Source organism: Pipistrellus hanaki (assembly GCF_964339955.1).
Source record: "Pipistrellus hanaki genome assembly, chromosome: 13".
Classification (NCBI taxonomy): domain Eukaryota; kingdom Metazoa; phylum Chordata; class Mammalia; order Chiroptera; family Vespertilionidae; genus Pipistrellus; species Pipistrellus hanaki.
The window spans coordinates 29,003,151-29,018,822 of record NC_140515.1 but is presented as its reverse complement, the minus strand read 5'-3'; the positions used below and the strand labels follow the sequence as shown (position 1 = coordinate 29,018,822).

Below are 15,672 nucleotides of genomic sequence, written 5' to 3'. Positions count from 1 at the left end.
TCAATCATCTTCCAATTAAAAAAAAAAAGTGTATTGATTTCAGAGAGAAAGGGAGAGGGAGAGAACGATAGAAACATCAATGATGAGAATCATTCATTGACTGCCTCCTAAACACCTCCCACTGGGGATTAAGCCTGAAACCTGGGCATGTGCTCTGACCCAGAATCAAACCATGACCTCCTGGTTCATATGTCAATGCTTAACCACTGACCCACACCAGCCAAGCAATCATCTTCCAATGGTTAAGGTAAGTTGATAAGTAAAAATGACAACAGCAATTCCCAATTAAGGGTCCATTATGTACCTCCAACTGGAATGGAATTGGCTTCGCTACTTCCTCGTCGTGCGACTGTGGGCAAAGGTTACTTAATCTCTCTGTGCCTTGGTTTCCTCATCCGCAAAATAAGAATGAAAACAACCACCCTCTCTGTTACAGTTGGGACCCATCAAGTGCTTAGAAGAGTACCCAGTTCACAGTGAGCGCTGTGTGTGTATTTGATATATTGTGTGTATTATGGAGTGAGCACTACCAACATCATTATATAGATGAGGAAATGGATTCAGGTTCAAGATCTATATATATATAAAACCCTAACATGCAAATAGACCGAATGGCAGAACTGAAAAATTGGTTGCTATGGCGGGTGCTGACCATCAGGGACAACGTGGAACATGGCGGGCAGGCTTCAGCAACAAGTGGCAGAGTGCGGAACATGGCAGGCATGGGCCGCGGTAGGATGGTGGAGCAGGTGAGCGTGGAGCAGGTGAGCGGGGGCACCAGACCAAGGCGGGGCACCAGTCGCTGTCATCAGGGTGAGCCTCTGGTGGATACTGAAAATCCTTTGTTCCCACACGCTGTGGTCCTGCCCGGCTCTCGCACCTGCTGTGGGCACCGGTCCCATTTGCACCTGCAGCCTGTGCCGGAGCCACTGCTTGCACCCGCTGACTGCTGGCACCAGCCCTGCTCGCATCTGCTGCTGGCGCCAGCACCGTGTCATCAGCGGGTATGAGCAGGGCCAGCGCCTTCAGTAAGTGGGAGCGGGGCTGCCGGCAGACAGGGGACCAGGGGTGCAGTGGGAGGGGCCGGGCGGGGGTGCACAGGATGGGCCCCTGTTCCTTTCGAGGTGTACTAGTCCTATATAATAAAGAGCTAATATGCTAATTAGACTGAACAGCCGATCGACCTTCTAGACATCCTTCTGGACATCCTTCCAGACGACCTTCTAGACACAGCCGGGGCTGCGAGGGCTGAGCACCTTGCACGAATTTCGTGCATCGGGCCCCCAGTGTTATATAAAAGGCTCCAGAGTTGGGCACTCGGCCATCCCAGGTTTGCTGAACTCCAAAGCCCATGCTCTTTGCTCCAGGTTCTGCATTAAGCATAGCATCTGCCCCCCTTTGTCTGAAGCCTCACTGTTTCTCAAGGCTAGAAGCTAAAGGGTTATGGAGAACTGAGGGATTACTTACTGTGCACTCAGCAGTAGCAGGGAGTCAAGGAAGCTGGAGTCAGTACCTCTCCCTTCCAGGCCTCACACTCAGTCTGAGACAAAACAAGCACCCAACAGGCTGCAGTTCAGTAATGGCGGAAGGAAGGAAGCAGAGTTGAGTGTATTGTGCGATAAAAACACAGAGCCACGGCAGATGCATTTAACTTAGGAAAACTCAACCATACGCAAGGGGGGAAAAATGTAAACAGGGCAAGAGATTGGCCAGCCACCCCAAGCGCTGAGCAGACGCCCTAGAAGGAGACAGAAGACCTGAATCTGCTGCTCCCTCAGGCCTGGGTCTAGACTCGATTTAAGCTGAGAGTGTGTCTGCTGCTTGAAGGAACAGCGGAGCCCTTTTACAGATGTGTGAAGTACACGGCTCCAAACCCTCACAAAGGAAGAATTAGGACTCATTATTTAGGTGCCTCCTCCATTCAAAACCAGCATCCCACTGGGCACGGGATTAACCAAGCCTGACACAGGCAATGAAAGTGGCCAAAGCTGAGAAAGGAAGTGAGTGGTCTGAAGGACTCATGATCACTCAAATAAATAAACAAATAAGTAAAATTTAAAAATTAAAAGCTTTGTCCAATGTATGATGTCTTTATCCACCTTCTCAAAGAAGTTGAGGAATAAAATGAGTACAAAGAAAAGCACAGATCAAGGAAGAGTCAGAGAAATTGATAAAACAGTTACAAAGATAACGGTGAAAAATAAGATCAGCAAGTCAGAACCTTCATATAACTGCCAAAGAAAATACTCCAAGCAGCAAAATGCTAGAATAATTTCTAAGTAAGATCCCTCAATGTAATCACATACACTGAACATGACTTGACTGTACACATAGTGTACATACACACACACACACACTCAAAACAAAACTATGTATACTACATGTCAATGGGCAATTAAGAGATTTTCTGCCAAGGGTATCTTAACTAGATTTTTCACTTGCTGACATATTCCTCAACTAAGTCAGCTCTTTGGTATGCAACTGTAGAAATACCAATTTATTTTAAAACTTAAGCAATACTGTATTAGCTTTTCTGAGGCAGGACATTGATCTCTAGTGAGGAAATTTCTAGGGATTTCCAGGAGCAATTCAGACTTTTATGAGGCTTTCACTTTTATAATTTAACCTCTGGTTAATATTTGACTTGAATATATTACATTTGGAATTTTTTTTTTTTTTTTAAAGAAAATACTTAATGGCTAACTTCAAGAACTTGCAATTTAAATCATCTCAAATGAAATGAAAAGTTGTGTTTTTATTTGTCTGGTTTGTTTAGGATTTTCCCCTTTCTGATGGCAAATGTACCTAAATAAGCAATACTGAGGTATGACACTTGATGGCAAGAATTCTTGCCAGGCCAGTGTGGCTCAGTGATTGAGCATTGACCTATGAATCAGAAGATCATGGTTTGATTCCTAGTCAGGGCACATGCCCAGGTTGCAGTCCTTGATCAGTTGTAGGAGGCAGCCTAGAGGCCCAGAGCACAAAATTCGTGCACTCAGGGAGTTTGGGGGAGAGGGGTCCTTCAGCCCGGCCTGAGCCCTCTCACAGTCTGGGAACCCTTGAGGAATGTCCGACTGATGGCTTAGGCCCAGGGGGAGCAGGCCTAACCTCGCAGTCAGATATCCTTAGTGCTGCCACAGAGGCAGGAGGGGCTTCCCCTGTGGGAGTGCACCGACCACCAGAGGGCTTTGAGAGTCTGCCCCCTAGTGGTCAGTGCAAGTCATAGTGACCAGTTGTTCTGCCATTCGGTCAATTTGCATATTAGCCTTTTATTATATAGGATGTTTCTATCTTTCTCTCCCTCTCCCATCCTTTCTGAAATCAATAAAAATATATTTTTAGAAAACCAACTCTGTACTCCAATCCAAGTGTATGTGATAGATTTCTTGCCAAAAGTTTTTCACAAAACCTCAATAACCAGGATCTAGTGTCATCTCTGCCCCATGTGACAGCATGCACATCAAGAATTTGGCTCCCAGTAGGCCCTCCATATATACAGAGATGTCATTATTATTGTGTGACTTTCACAATCCACTTAAGCTCTCTGAGCCCAGTTTCTTCATCTTCAAATTGAACAGGACTAGAAAACCACCCTGGTAGTTACCCAAATGTTAACCACAGAGTAACCATATGATCCAGCAATTCCACTCCCGGGTACAGATATAAAAAAAGTGAAAGAATGTTCACACAAAAATTTGTATGTGAATGTTAACCACCCAAATATCCATCAACAGATGAATGAATCAACAAATTATAGGATATCCATATAATGGAATATTGTTATCTATACTAATAAAAGGGTAATATGCTAATTAGACCGGGAGACCTTCCAGATATCCTTCTGGACAAAGCCATGGTGGCAGGGCCGAGGCAGAGGTGGTTAGGGGCGACCAGGCCAGGAGAGGAGGGCAGTTGGGGGTGATCAGGCTGGCAGGTGAGTAAAATTAGAAGAGGTTGCAGAAACCAGTTTGGCTCGGTGGATAGAGCGTCAGACTGTGGACTGAAAGGTCCCAGGTTCGATTCCGGTCAAGGGCATATACCTTGGTTGCAGGCACATCCCCAGTAGGGGGGTATGCAAGAGGCAGCTGATCAATGATTTTCTCTTATTGATGTTTCTAACTCTGTATCCCTCTCTCTTTCTCTCTGTAAAAAATCCATAAAATAAAAAGAAAAAAGAAGAGGTAACCATCACCAGTAAGTACAATGCATTGCAGTGTGCTGCACAGGTGGGTGCCACTATCCTGATTCCACAGACACAGAAACCCAGGCTTAGGGGAGAAAGGCATTGCCCAAAGCCCCATTGTTAGGGAAGATGTGAGGTTTGTAAGGCAGGGAGACTGGCCTACACGAAGCCCACGTCCGAAGCACACACAGATGTACAGGAAGGCCTGGGTCAGCTGTCGGCGAGTGTGGGATGCGAAGGTTGGTTGGTTTGGTCTTGGAGACAGTATAGGCCATGACAAATGAAGAGAGATGAACCACCTTCACCTGGGTCAGCGTATAACCGCGGCTCTCAAGCTTCGCTGCCCTTAGAATCACCGGCGCTAAATTAAAACTCCTAATGCTTAGGCCTTACTTGCAATTACATCAGAAGTCCTGGGGTGGGACTCTGGTGATTTCAACATGTATGCAGCCCAAGTTGCCAACCACTGCTTCCAGGGCAGCCTACTCCAACGCACTTAATCCCAGCAGCCCCCTGGTCCCCATTGCACAGACAAGGAAAGGGATTCAGAAGGGCTGAATGCTGTGTACCTGTACGAGGTTGTTACTCTTCCTTTCCCGATCCAGGGCATGCCTGGTGTATTAGTATAGATAATAACAATATTAGTATAGATAATATTGATTCCAGACGCCCCAAGTGCTAAATATATTTACCTTTCTATTTAAGAGCGGGGCTTGTTCTTTATTCTTCCCCTGAGCAGATAAGCGAACACCTTGTAGGTGTGTTCCACACATGTTCATTCCAAACAAAACAAAGCAAAACCAAAACCACATGTCCTCTTCCAACTCGCTGGGCTCACTTCGCCTTCGCAAGCCTGGTTTGAACCTCCCACCCTGCGAGGCTCGCCTTCTCCCAATTAAAGAAACGTTTGAACTCCAAGGGCTCCCCGCGGGGGCCAGGGGAGGCAGGGATAAAAGGAGTGAGATACCTAAACAACCCTGCCTCTGGGGCGCTTTCAAGTTAGAACCTAAGACGAAGACACACAAACAAACAGCAACCCTTTGAAGGCTGTGGTGAGGATTACACAGGCAACAGCGGGAAGGCGCACCGTCCTGGGGGCAAGTGCTAGCCAGACGGTAGGTGCAGGCACATGCCACACAAGCCAACAAGTGTGCAGAGCCCAACAAAGTCGTAACTCCATCTTAACTCATCCCTTTGCTGGTGGTTTCCTGCAGTGCCCGTCATCCCTACCCCTACTCCCACGCCTCGCAACCCCACTAGCGGCTGAGGTTCCTCCTCCCGGGCAGAAGGGGGGGTCAGGTGCACCTCGACATCCCCAGCCCTGGGACGTGACATGAACATTTCCAGGAAGAACGAAGAAAGAGAAATAAGTACGGAAGTGCACGAGGAGGAGGAGAGGCGTTCCTCCCGGCAGCCTAGCTCCTCCTCCCGGGCCCAGTCTGGCCGCGGAGCCCGGAGAGAGGCTCCGGACCCTTCCCGCTGGCCCCGGCGCCCCGGGCTGGGCCCACCGCGCTCTGCGCCCCAGCGCGCCTCCCGCCCCGAGGCCTGGCGCCTTACCTGCGTCCGCCCCACGCGCCCGCCGTTACCCCGACAACGCCGGCAGCGGGGGCGGACACCTCTGCCGTCAAGCAGTGCGGCCGCAAAACTGGAGGAATGCGCAGCCGCAGAGCCCGCGGCGCGCCAGCCGCGTCTTCGCTGAGTGCGCATGCGTGCATCCTGGAAGCGGGGCGTGGGGTGGGGTGGGGTGGCGGCTGTTCTGCGCGTGCTGCTGGCCCCGCGTGAAGAGGGAAGCCGAGGCAGCAGGGCCTCTCCTTGGGCTACTATTCTCGCTTAATTCTCACAACAGCAGTCCCGCAGGACCCGATGTACAGATGAGATCCGAAGCCACTGCCAGCAGCTAGTGGAGTCCTGCTCTAAAGATTGGGAGTCATCACCGGGCCCTGCCCCTGCCCCTGCCCTGCCCCGTCCCAGCTTTCTCAGTGCCGCCTGCAGGTGTGAGGAAGCGCCCCCTCGAGGATAACGGACCCAGAGCCGCTGTGCGCTGGCTGCCCTGTGCAGTGCAAAGGACCCCACACCGGGAGTCAGACCTGCATTTCAATCCCCACCTTCTCCCTCCCTGGCCGTCTGCAGTGGGTGACTTGGATGAGCGAAAAAAAAAAAAAAAAGCGCTTTTCGAAGTGTGAAAAGTTTCTCCTATCCTGGCTATTTTACTTATTTTTTATTATATAGATTATTGTGGACAATATTACAGATGTCTCCCATTCCCCCCTCCTCCCCTCTTTACCTGGAGTTCTTCACTACCTTATAGCCCGAGTCCATGGGCTTGACCTGGTTATTTTTTAAAAATATATATTTTTTATTGATTTTTTTTTTTTCACAGAGAGGAAGGGAGAGGGATAGAGAGCTAGATACATCAATGAGAGAGAATCATCAATTATCTGCCTCCCAGGCACGTGGGGATGTGCCCACAACCAAGGTACATATCCTTGACCAGAATCGAACCTGGGACCCTTCAGTCCTCAGACCCGTCGCTCTATCCACTGAGCCAAACCGGTTTCGGCTGACCTGGTTATTTTTAAAGGAGGCCTGGTAGGGAGTTCAATATATACCTCCTAAATATGAATCCCAGGGTCCCCAGTGCGCACACGGCATATGCTGGGCAGTTGGGAAGGCTGGTAACGGGGGATGAGGTGAGGTGTGACTGCCTTTTGAAAATTTGGACCTTTCCCAACTTTCTTGTCTCCAGGCCTTGGAACACACTGTGCCTCTGCTGGGAACATCCTTCCTCGCTGTTTGCCGAAGTAATTCCTGGTCACCTTTTAGATCTCAGTTCAGATAGCTCTTCCTCCAGAAGACTTCCTCTTGCCTCCCCAGGCTGGCCTGGGTGACTTTGCCCTGTGTTTCCCCGTTTCCTGGTCTTCCTTAACTGGATTGTGAACTCTTGGTAGCAAGACACCATGTGCCTTGACTCCTCAGCTAAGGAGTTCAGACGTCAGATGGACCAAAATCAGAATAGCTTCCTGTTGGAGTGTTGCAAAAAAGAACTTCAGCAAGATTCGGAGAAGAGTGGTATTGGGAGGGATTGGGCAGGGAAGGAGAGAGCTGTGGGGAGGCTGTAATATTGCGCCAGAACGTGCCAATTTAGGAAACACTGGTTTTAGAATCAGAGAGTTTTAACAATGAAAGGCAACTCATAGGTTGTCCAGTTCAACTTCCTTATTTGACTGATAAGAAAAAAGGTTCAGAGGCCCCTTGAGCTGCCAGAGGTAGCCAAGCAAGTTGGGGGGTTGCTGAGACTACAGCCGTCCGGCGAGGCTCAGTGTGGTCTCTACACTCAGGCTTGGGATCCCCCCATAATGGGAATCTCAGGTAGCGTACCCTGGAGCCCCGTCCCCACAGAAGGTGCAGCAGAGAAATTACTGAGTAAGATATTCTTCTCCCTAGATTTTCTCTCAAAGTGTATTTTAAGCTTTTTTATTATGGCATTTTCAAACATACACAGAGAATTATCTAATAAATCATCACTTCCACAACCCTCAGCCTTTGGTATCTTGTTTCTTTTACACTGTCCATACACACACCTTTATCCCACTGCTTAGCATTTTAAAGCGGTCCCAGACATAATTTCAATCAGAATATTTCAGTATGTATCTTTAATGTTAAAAATTTATTACACACCTATATACATATATAGAGAATTATAAAGATTTTATATATATATATGTACATATATATATATATATATATATATATAATTCTCATTATTCCAGTAGTTCTATAGGGTCAGTGTAAACACTGAATTAGTGAATACTGAAGCATTCCTCCTAGGACGTAGGGGAAAATATAGGGATAGATTCCTGCCAGTCTCTACATAACCGTTCAATACATAACCTTTCATCAACCATTCAATACATAACCTTAGCTTATTTGTGTTCCTATTTTAAAAATACTTCATGTAGTATCGATTGTTGGCTCATTGACATTAAACCCATGGCAAATAGCACTAGAACGCATGCCTGAAGGAAGCTCACCTAATACACATATTTCCTCTGTAAGATACATCACAGCCTTCTTGACTTAGGAACACTAGACAGCACTTCAGCACTCTGCTTGGGGTCCGTTGGAAACAGCAGAATCTCCAGAAAGTACAAAAATTCGAGAATTGGCCCCGCTGGGAGGCGCACTTGGTTGGAGTATCCTCCCAGACACCAAAAGGTTGTGGTTTTGATTCAGCATACAGGAGGTAACCAGTCGATGTTTCTCCCACTCTCTTTCTCTGGAATTAATAAACATATTCTTGGGTGAGGATTAAAAACAGGCAAAAGCCCTGCCAGCATGGCTCAGTGGTTGAACATTGACCAATGAACCAGGAGGTCACATTTTGCTTCCTGGTCAGGGCACTGCTCCGTTTTCAGGCTCCATCCCCAGTGCGGTGTGGGCAGGAGGCAGCTGATCAATGATTCTCATGAACCCGAGATTCATGCCTGTCCTGTGTGGCTCAGTGGTTGAGCGTTAACCCATGAACCAAGAGGTCATGGTTCGATTCCTGGTCAGGGCACATGTCCGGGTTTCGTGCAGGAGACAGCCGATCAATGATTCTTTCTCATCATTGATGTTTCTCTCTCTCCCTCTCCCTTTCTCTCTGAAGTCAATAAAATATTTTTAAGTAAAAAAGAAAAATGTGCAAAACGTGGTATAGACTGGTAAAAAAAAGATATTTATGGAATGAGAGCTGAAACAAGAAGACTATCATCTGTATATTGCAGCTGAGAATGTGCATTCTGGAAGAAAAAAACTCCACATTTGTTCTCCACTCTATGCCTGCATGTCTGTGAATGACCAAGCTCTGTGAGTACTGATTTTGGCTTTACAAATAAAATTTAGCCAGTAGGTGTATTTACAAGTGCAGAATCCACCAATAATGAGAATTGACTCTCTCTATATATCTATATCTATATCTATATCTATATCTATATCTATATCTATATCTATATCTATATCTATCTATCAGCCGTTTTGCATCCTATCTTAATGATCACAACTGCCTTCTGGGACAGTGTTCTCACTGCTCTTCTATTGCACAGTTGAGATTCCCTCCCTCTCCCAAGTTCTCAGAGCTGGAAGTCGATGAGGCCAGAGGAGAGATCTAGATCCAGGGACCATGGGGCTTGCATTTATTTGGACCCATCACGCTGGATATGAGGGAGAGCAGTGCTTGGTCAAAACACTGCTTTAAATTCGGAAACACAAAAATGACGCGCACGTGTTGGTGGGAGGTCAGGGAAGAACTGGGATGGGTGGAAAGACCCAGGAAGCTTGAGCTGAGCCTAGACGGAGGGTTAGCCTGGGGAAAGGGAAGAGGCGGAGGGCAGGGGGGCGTCTGGGGCACACGGCGGCTCCACGTGCCAGGCAAGTGTGGACTTTGAGGCTCGGGGCGGGCCGGGCCTGCGGAGCTGGAGGTCGGAGCTGCAGATAAGGGACCAGATAGGCGGGGCGGGGCGGGCGCGTGGGGCGCGCGCTCGGCTTCCAGGCTTGGCCTTTGGACTTCACCCCGCAGACAATGGGGAGCCGGCGGCGGCGTTTCTGAGCAGGGCAGGGCGGCCCCGGTGTCACCCATTGTTTTCCCTCCAGGGGGGGCCGAGCCCTGCAATACTCCGGAGAGCCCACTAGATGGCGATGTTCTAGCAAAGTTAAGCCGCAGGAGGGCCTCTGCAGACCCAGCGGCCAGGACACAAACCAGGCGCCTGGCAAAGCATGCAACGTGCAATGCAGGGATCGTGAAACCAAAACCCAATGAGGGACATAATTCAGCCTGACCTGGCCGGTGAACCTCAGATAACTTCACAGCTTGAAGGAGAAAGGGTTCCGAGTGAGCAGGAAAGGCCAGACAGTTCTGACAAGAACCCTGCATGCATTACCCAGCATTCAAGTCTCATGACAGCCCTTCACGTTGGTGCTGTCATCCCATTTTTACAGGCAAGAAAACTGGGGTGCAGAGGGGGTACGTCTGCTAAGTTCTTTACGGAGCTGGCACCAGAAGAGGCAGGGGAGAGAGCTGGGCATGTGGTAAGAGATGAGCTGGGCAAACCCCTAGCACATTGCTTTGCTGGGCCCAGGGCCCCTTTTGCAAAGGGTTAGACCCTGCTGTGGCTGCTAGAAATGAGGAGAGCAGGGATGAGGAGAGCAGCTGGACTCCTACCATATTTGCACGATTCCGGGTGATTTTTAGAAATAGCCTCAATTAATTCTCTCATAATCCAGTGAGTTAGGGATTTTACAGGAAAGAAAACAGATTTAGAGAGGTGAAATGAGTCGCCCAGGGTCACACAGGGAGTAGGCATCAGAGGAGGTTGGATCTCAGGTATGACTGCTTCGGCCCCACAACTAACAATAAAATACATTTGACTTCTACGTAAATTTCCAAGAGAAATGTGGATACCCAGAGACACACAAAGAGTTTTAAAATCAAAGAATGGTGGTTTGTAATTTTAAAAAAGGGGTGAGGGTGGAGGAGAGAAACAACTTAAATGACCACCCCTAACGGAATGGACATATAAAATGTGTTATAAACCGTTCATAGAGTGGTCTATTATGCAGCTTAAACGAAAAGAAATAAACCAGCTCTCTTATATACATATTAACATGGATAGATTTAAAGAAAAACATAATGGTGAAAAAGGCAAGACACAGAACAATATGAATCCTATGTGCCATTTATGTAAATTAAAATACACACAAAACAATGTAAAATACTGAATATGTATAGGTAAGCTAAACTTAAATTAACAGGAAATCTGTGGGACTTGGGTAGTAGATAAGGGGACTTATACTTTATGGTTTGTTTCTTTTTTTCTCTTTGTTGATTTGAGAGAAAGAGGGAGAGAGAGGAAGATTGATTTGCTGGCCCACTTATCTATGCCTTCATTGGTTGTTTCTTGTTGGTGCTCTGACTGGGGATTGAACCCTCAACCTAAGCATATTGGGCCGATGCTCCAACCAACCGAGCTACCTGGCCAAGGCTTATGTTTTATTTCTTAAAACAAAAACAAAACAAACAAACAAACCCCAGAAGCTATTGTAATATGGGAGTGGGGATATAGATGACTGTTAAATTACTTGTGTTTCTTCATCGGTTTTAATCTTTGCACAAGATAATTTGTGCAAACAAATAAATACAAAGACAGGAAAGTGCAAAAATCCAAATAACTTTTTGACTTGGAGATGGGGTTTGCCAGTACTCTGATGGCATGAGAGGAATACAGATTTCAGCACTGGGAAGCACAAGCCTAGACTTTGTTGTTAGGGGAAGCTGGCTGATGGGATCTAACTCCCGCATCCCACCAAAGGTCCCACCACCTGTGACTGCCCTCCCCACCGGGGAGAGACCGCGGGAACCCCACAAGGAAGACAGACAAGACGGGGAGGCGGTACGGGGGGCCTGGGGAAGACACACTCCCCTGTGGAGGCAACATGGCTGGATGTGACCGCACCCTCTGCTTCTCTTCCTCCCTCCCTTTCCTTTCACCATTTTCTCTGAACTCATGGTCACATAAGAACATGTTGTGTGTCCTTGAGGGGCCACACCTACTTCCCAGCACCAGGTGCTCCAACTGGAAACAAGTCCCATTTTGCCCACCTCCTCTGGCTGAGGTGACAAGCATGTAAAGCCATGAGTGCTAATGTTCTTTGCAAACTGTTATCACCACAGAGAAACACAGAGAAATAGAGCCTTACTGCGCTTTCTCTTCCTTTTCAGTGGTCACACTGCACAAAGAATGTGGGCTACATATACAGCCTAGTGCTTGCCTTGCATGGGCTCGTTTTCCCCGCTCATTTATTGCTCATGACAGCTCTCTTAGTAAATACATCGATTCTTCCCATTCTGAAGGTGAGGAAAGTGAGTCAGAAAGGTAAGTAATTTACCCAAGATTACCCACCTAAGACGTGACAGAGGTAGGATTTAAAACCAGGTCTGCCTAGCTATAGGGCCTCTGTGTTGCATTAATATAGTATATTTTATGCTCTCATATGTTATCCTAAAAAGGAGGTTCAGAGAACATCCTCTCCCTCTCTCTCTCTCTCTCTCTCTCTCTCTCTCTCTCTCTCTCTCTCTCTTCCGTCTGTCTCTCTCATAAAAATCTTCTTTGCTCAAAGTTGCTTTTGCCTTGTGTGTGACCCTCACAGGTCCCCAACACTGAGCTCAAGATCATAAACCCTGGGTGTCTGAATAAATCTTTGGTTTGCTCGCTAGAGAGAGGGGAGAATAGGCCAGCATGACCCAAACCTGGCTTTCCTGCTTGCCTGGGTACATCCACCTCAGATGTCAAAAGGTCTGAATTCCAGGCAAACCAGGAATAATGCCCCAGTCATCAAATTTGAAACCAAAATTCAGCAAAGACATGTATTTGCTGCCAGAAAGCAAATAGCTTTTTCTTTACTTTCTCATTTTTTTCGCCCAAACAAAACATCCTCTTATGAAATATGTCCAATTTGCAATATTTACTTTCCCTTTATTTAATAACAGGAAAGGGTTTGCTGGACTTTTGTTGATTTTTGCATTTCTTATTAAAATTCTTAAGGGGGTTTTGGGGGAACTTAATCAGCAAAAAAAGGAGGAGGGAAAAAAAAAAACTCATCTGCATTCCACAGGCCTTATTAATGGAGGAAACTTGCTGTTTGTTTAAGAGCATTTTCTGGTGGGAGAGGCCATCGTCACGTGTTCCAGAGCCTTCTCTGACTCTTTTTCTCGAATGTGCTTCCTTCTCCGCTGTCTCCAGAGCTCTGAATTCCTCAAGATGGAGCTGGGGTGGATGCCACACCGCCGGGCTGTGGGGAAAGCTAACATTCCGAACTCTCCCAGCACGGTTCTTTTCTGTATCTGATCTCACCTCACCTCTGATTAGCCCTCCTGGCAATCCTCACTTGGCAGAAGAGGACAATGAGGCTTGTAGATTATACTCCTTGGGATTAAAAGGAAAGGATCCCTAGTGTTTGTGGAGTCCTAGATCCAACTGAGTCCTCATCGCAACTCTCTGCAGGCAATCTCCGATGTGTAAGACTCGGAAAGGTGAAGCCACGTACGTGCCAAAGGTCACACAGCTGGAGGGCTGCAGAGCCGGGATTGGAGCTCTGCTTCTCACGCTTCATCACACCACCTCTTTGGGGACAAGAGTGGCACAATGATTCTTGCAATGAAATATATCTCCACCCCCTCACTCCCTTTCCCCACAATTTAAAACCTCTCCCCCTAAGAGGTCTTGGTCTTCCCTCCCTTAGTTCCAGAAGTAGACTGCAAATAACTTCAAGGACTTTGTTTTACATTTTCATGCTACCAGAAATATTTACATACCTTATATCATTATTGAGCTTATTTCTAGAATAGTGCCTGTACCGAATAAGTCTTGATAAATAGCACCACAGATTGCCATGTCCCAGTGCTCTCCTTCTGCAGAGAAGGGAACTAGAGAGAATAAAAATTTGCCAAGGCCCCAGAGTCCAGATCTCTGGTCCTCTCTGCATGGTGCTTCCCCATGAGCAAGTCTGTAACAGTGACCTTGTTGTTTATCCAGTCCCTACTGCACGAGGCACCATTCTGGATGGAGATTAGGACACCCAGATAAACCAAACATGATATTTGAGGTCAGAGTTCTCAGGGGCCCGCAGGGGACAATACTTGGAAAAGTTACACTTTTTCCCCCCCTCATAAAAATGCTATGGATTAAGGGTTTCCTCTGGTCCAGGAAAGACTGGGGGGAGGAGTGGACCTTTGAGCTGGGTTTTAAAGAATGAGGAGGAATGGGCCAAGTCAGGGAGGGCAACCCAGGCAGAAGGCCCTACCTGAGCAAAGACCTGGAGTGTGAACACACATATCACATCCAGGAACATCCAACAGTCGCCTGGGGAAGAGAAGCAAGCCTGGAAAGGAATGTTGTTTATTGTGAAGGGGCCTTGAATGCTGGCTGTCCTTAGGAACTTGAGTTTTATCCCATGGGTGGTGGGGACAGGGGAGGACTAAAGGAGGGGAGTGACTGGGTCAGATATGGTTTAGAAAGGTCACTCTGGAGGTCTGGAGTAAAGAGGACCAAGGGCTGAGGGCCACCTGGAAAGGGGCAGCTGTATGTTCCAGGCCAGAGATACCCAGCCCTTGCCCACCTAAAGTCCTCTTTCTCCTATTTTTAATTTTGTTTCTCTGATTGAGTGATTTTTTTTTTTCAACACTGTCTTCTGATTCACTGATTTAGTCCTCCACTTACCCTACTCTGCTGTGTATTCCTTCCAATGTGTTCTTCATTTGTGTTATATCATCCTTTATTTCTGTGTTCACGGTTACTTAACTTTTCTTATGCTGTTGAGCATCTTTAAAAAAAAGAAAATGTTTTATTGATTTTCTTCCAGAGAGGAAGGGATAGGGATAGAGAGTTAAACATCAATGAGAGAGAAACATCCATCAGCTGCCTCCTGCACACCTCCCACTGGGGCTGTGCCTGCAACCCAGGTACATGCCCTTGACCCAAATCGAACCTGGGACCTTTTATTTTGCAGGCCGACGCTCTATCCACTGAGCCAAACCTGTTAAGGCCTGTTGAGCATCTTTAACATCATTATTCTGAGCTCTATATCAGATAAATTTCTGATTTCCATTTCATTTCTCTCTTTTTCTGCAGAATTCTCTTGTTCTTCCATTCGGGGGTTGTTTCTTTGTCTCCTCATTTTGGCTGCCGATTTGGGTTTGTGACTATGTATTAGGTAGCTCTGCTATGCCTCTCAATCTCTAGTGCAGAGCAGTGTTAAATCCCAGAGCTATTCTTACTGGTTCCTCTAGTTCTTTTTCTTTGCACTGTGCAATCCAAACCTTCCTCTCCACTCTCAAAGTCCTTGTAGCAATGGATCTTCATCTCGTGGAGGTCAGAGAGCCCTGGGAGAGGCGAAGGTAAGGCTTGAAAAGTGCACAAGTAGGTGAGCATTCCAAATGTCGGATGTGCTGTGGAGACCCCTGGAGCTGTTTTCACTCATGGAATGTGGCAATTCCAGGAGAGTGAGGGAGGCAGACACCCCACAAGATGTCATCTGCACCCCGTAAATCCTTCCAAAATGGGAAGGCAGTCCAAGGAGGCAAAGGAGCGAGGGATAAAGACTGCCTTGAACGATGAAGCATACAAACCAGGAGGGAATCCTAAGTGAATGTAGTAATGCTTCTAAAAAGGAACGTGTCCATCTGAGGAAGAGTTGGGTAGTCAGGGAGGCGGAGAAGAGAGAAAGAGGGAGGATGTGCTGGCCAAGGATATCCTGATCCCAGCGGTAGGTCTAGCTTGTGCTGATGCAGTTAACCCTGGATTCCCATAACCAACCCCTCCCTTTCTCTCATTCTGTGCTAACCCAGCACCGTTCTGATTAGAGTTTGGCTTCCCCTGGGTGTGCCTATAGGGAGCTGGTGTGTTGGCTGGAGGACACGTGTATCCGGTCCCTTTGGCAGTTACATTTCTCGT

General features: G+C 47.3%; 1 protein-coding gene across 5 annotated transcripts in view; it reads right to left on the bottom strand.

Moving 5' to 3' along the window:
* TSEN2 (tRNA splicing endonuclease subunit 2) overlaps window positions 1-5,850 on the bottom strand; it is a 42,584-nt gene extending 36,734 nt beyond the window's left edge. For 2 of the 5 annotated variants that reach the window (XM_084902607.1, XM_084902609.1), the window contains exons 1-2: window positions 5,744-5,830; window positions 1,468-1,566 (exon numbers count right to left, since the gene is read on the bottom strand). The gene's annotated coding sequence lies outside the window, so the exon portion shown is untranslated. Of the gene's footprint in view, window positions 1-1,467; window positions 1,567-5,743 lie in introns of all 5 variants that reach the window. The other 3 variants (XM_084902608.1, XM_084902611.1, XM_084902610.1) reach the window with 3 other exon arrangements.
* Window positions 5,851-15,672: the final 9,822 nt, after the last annotated feature.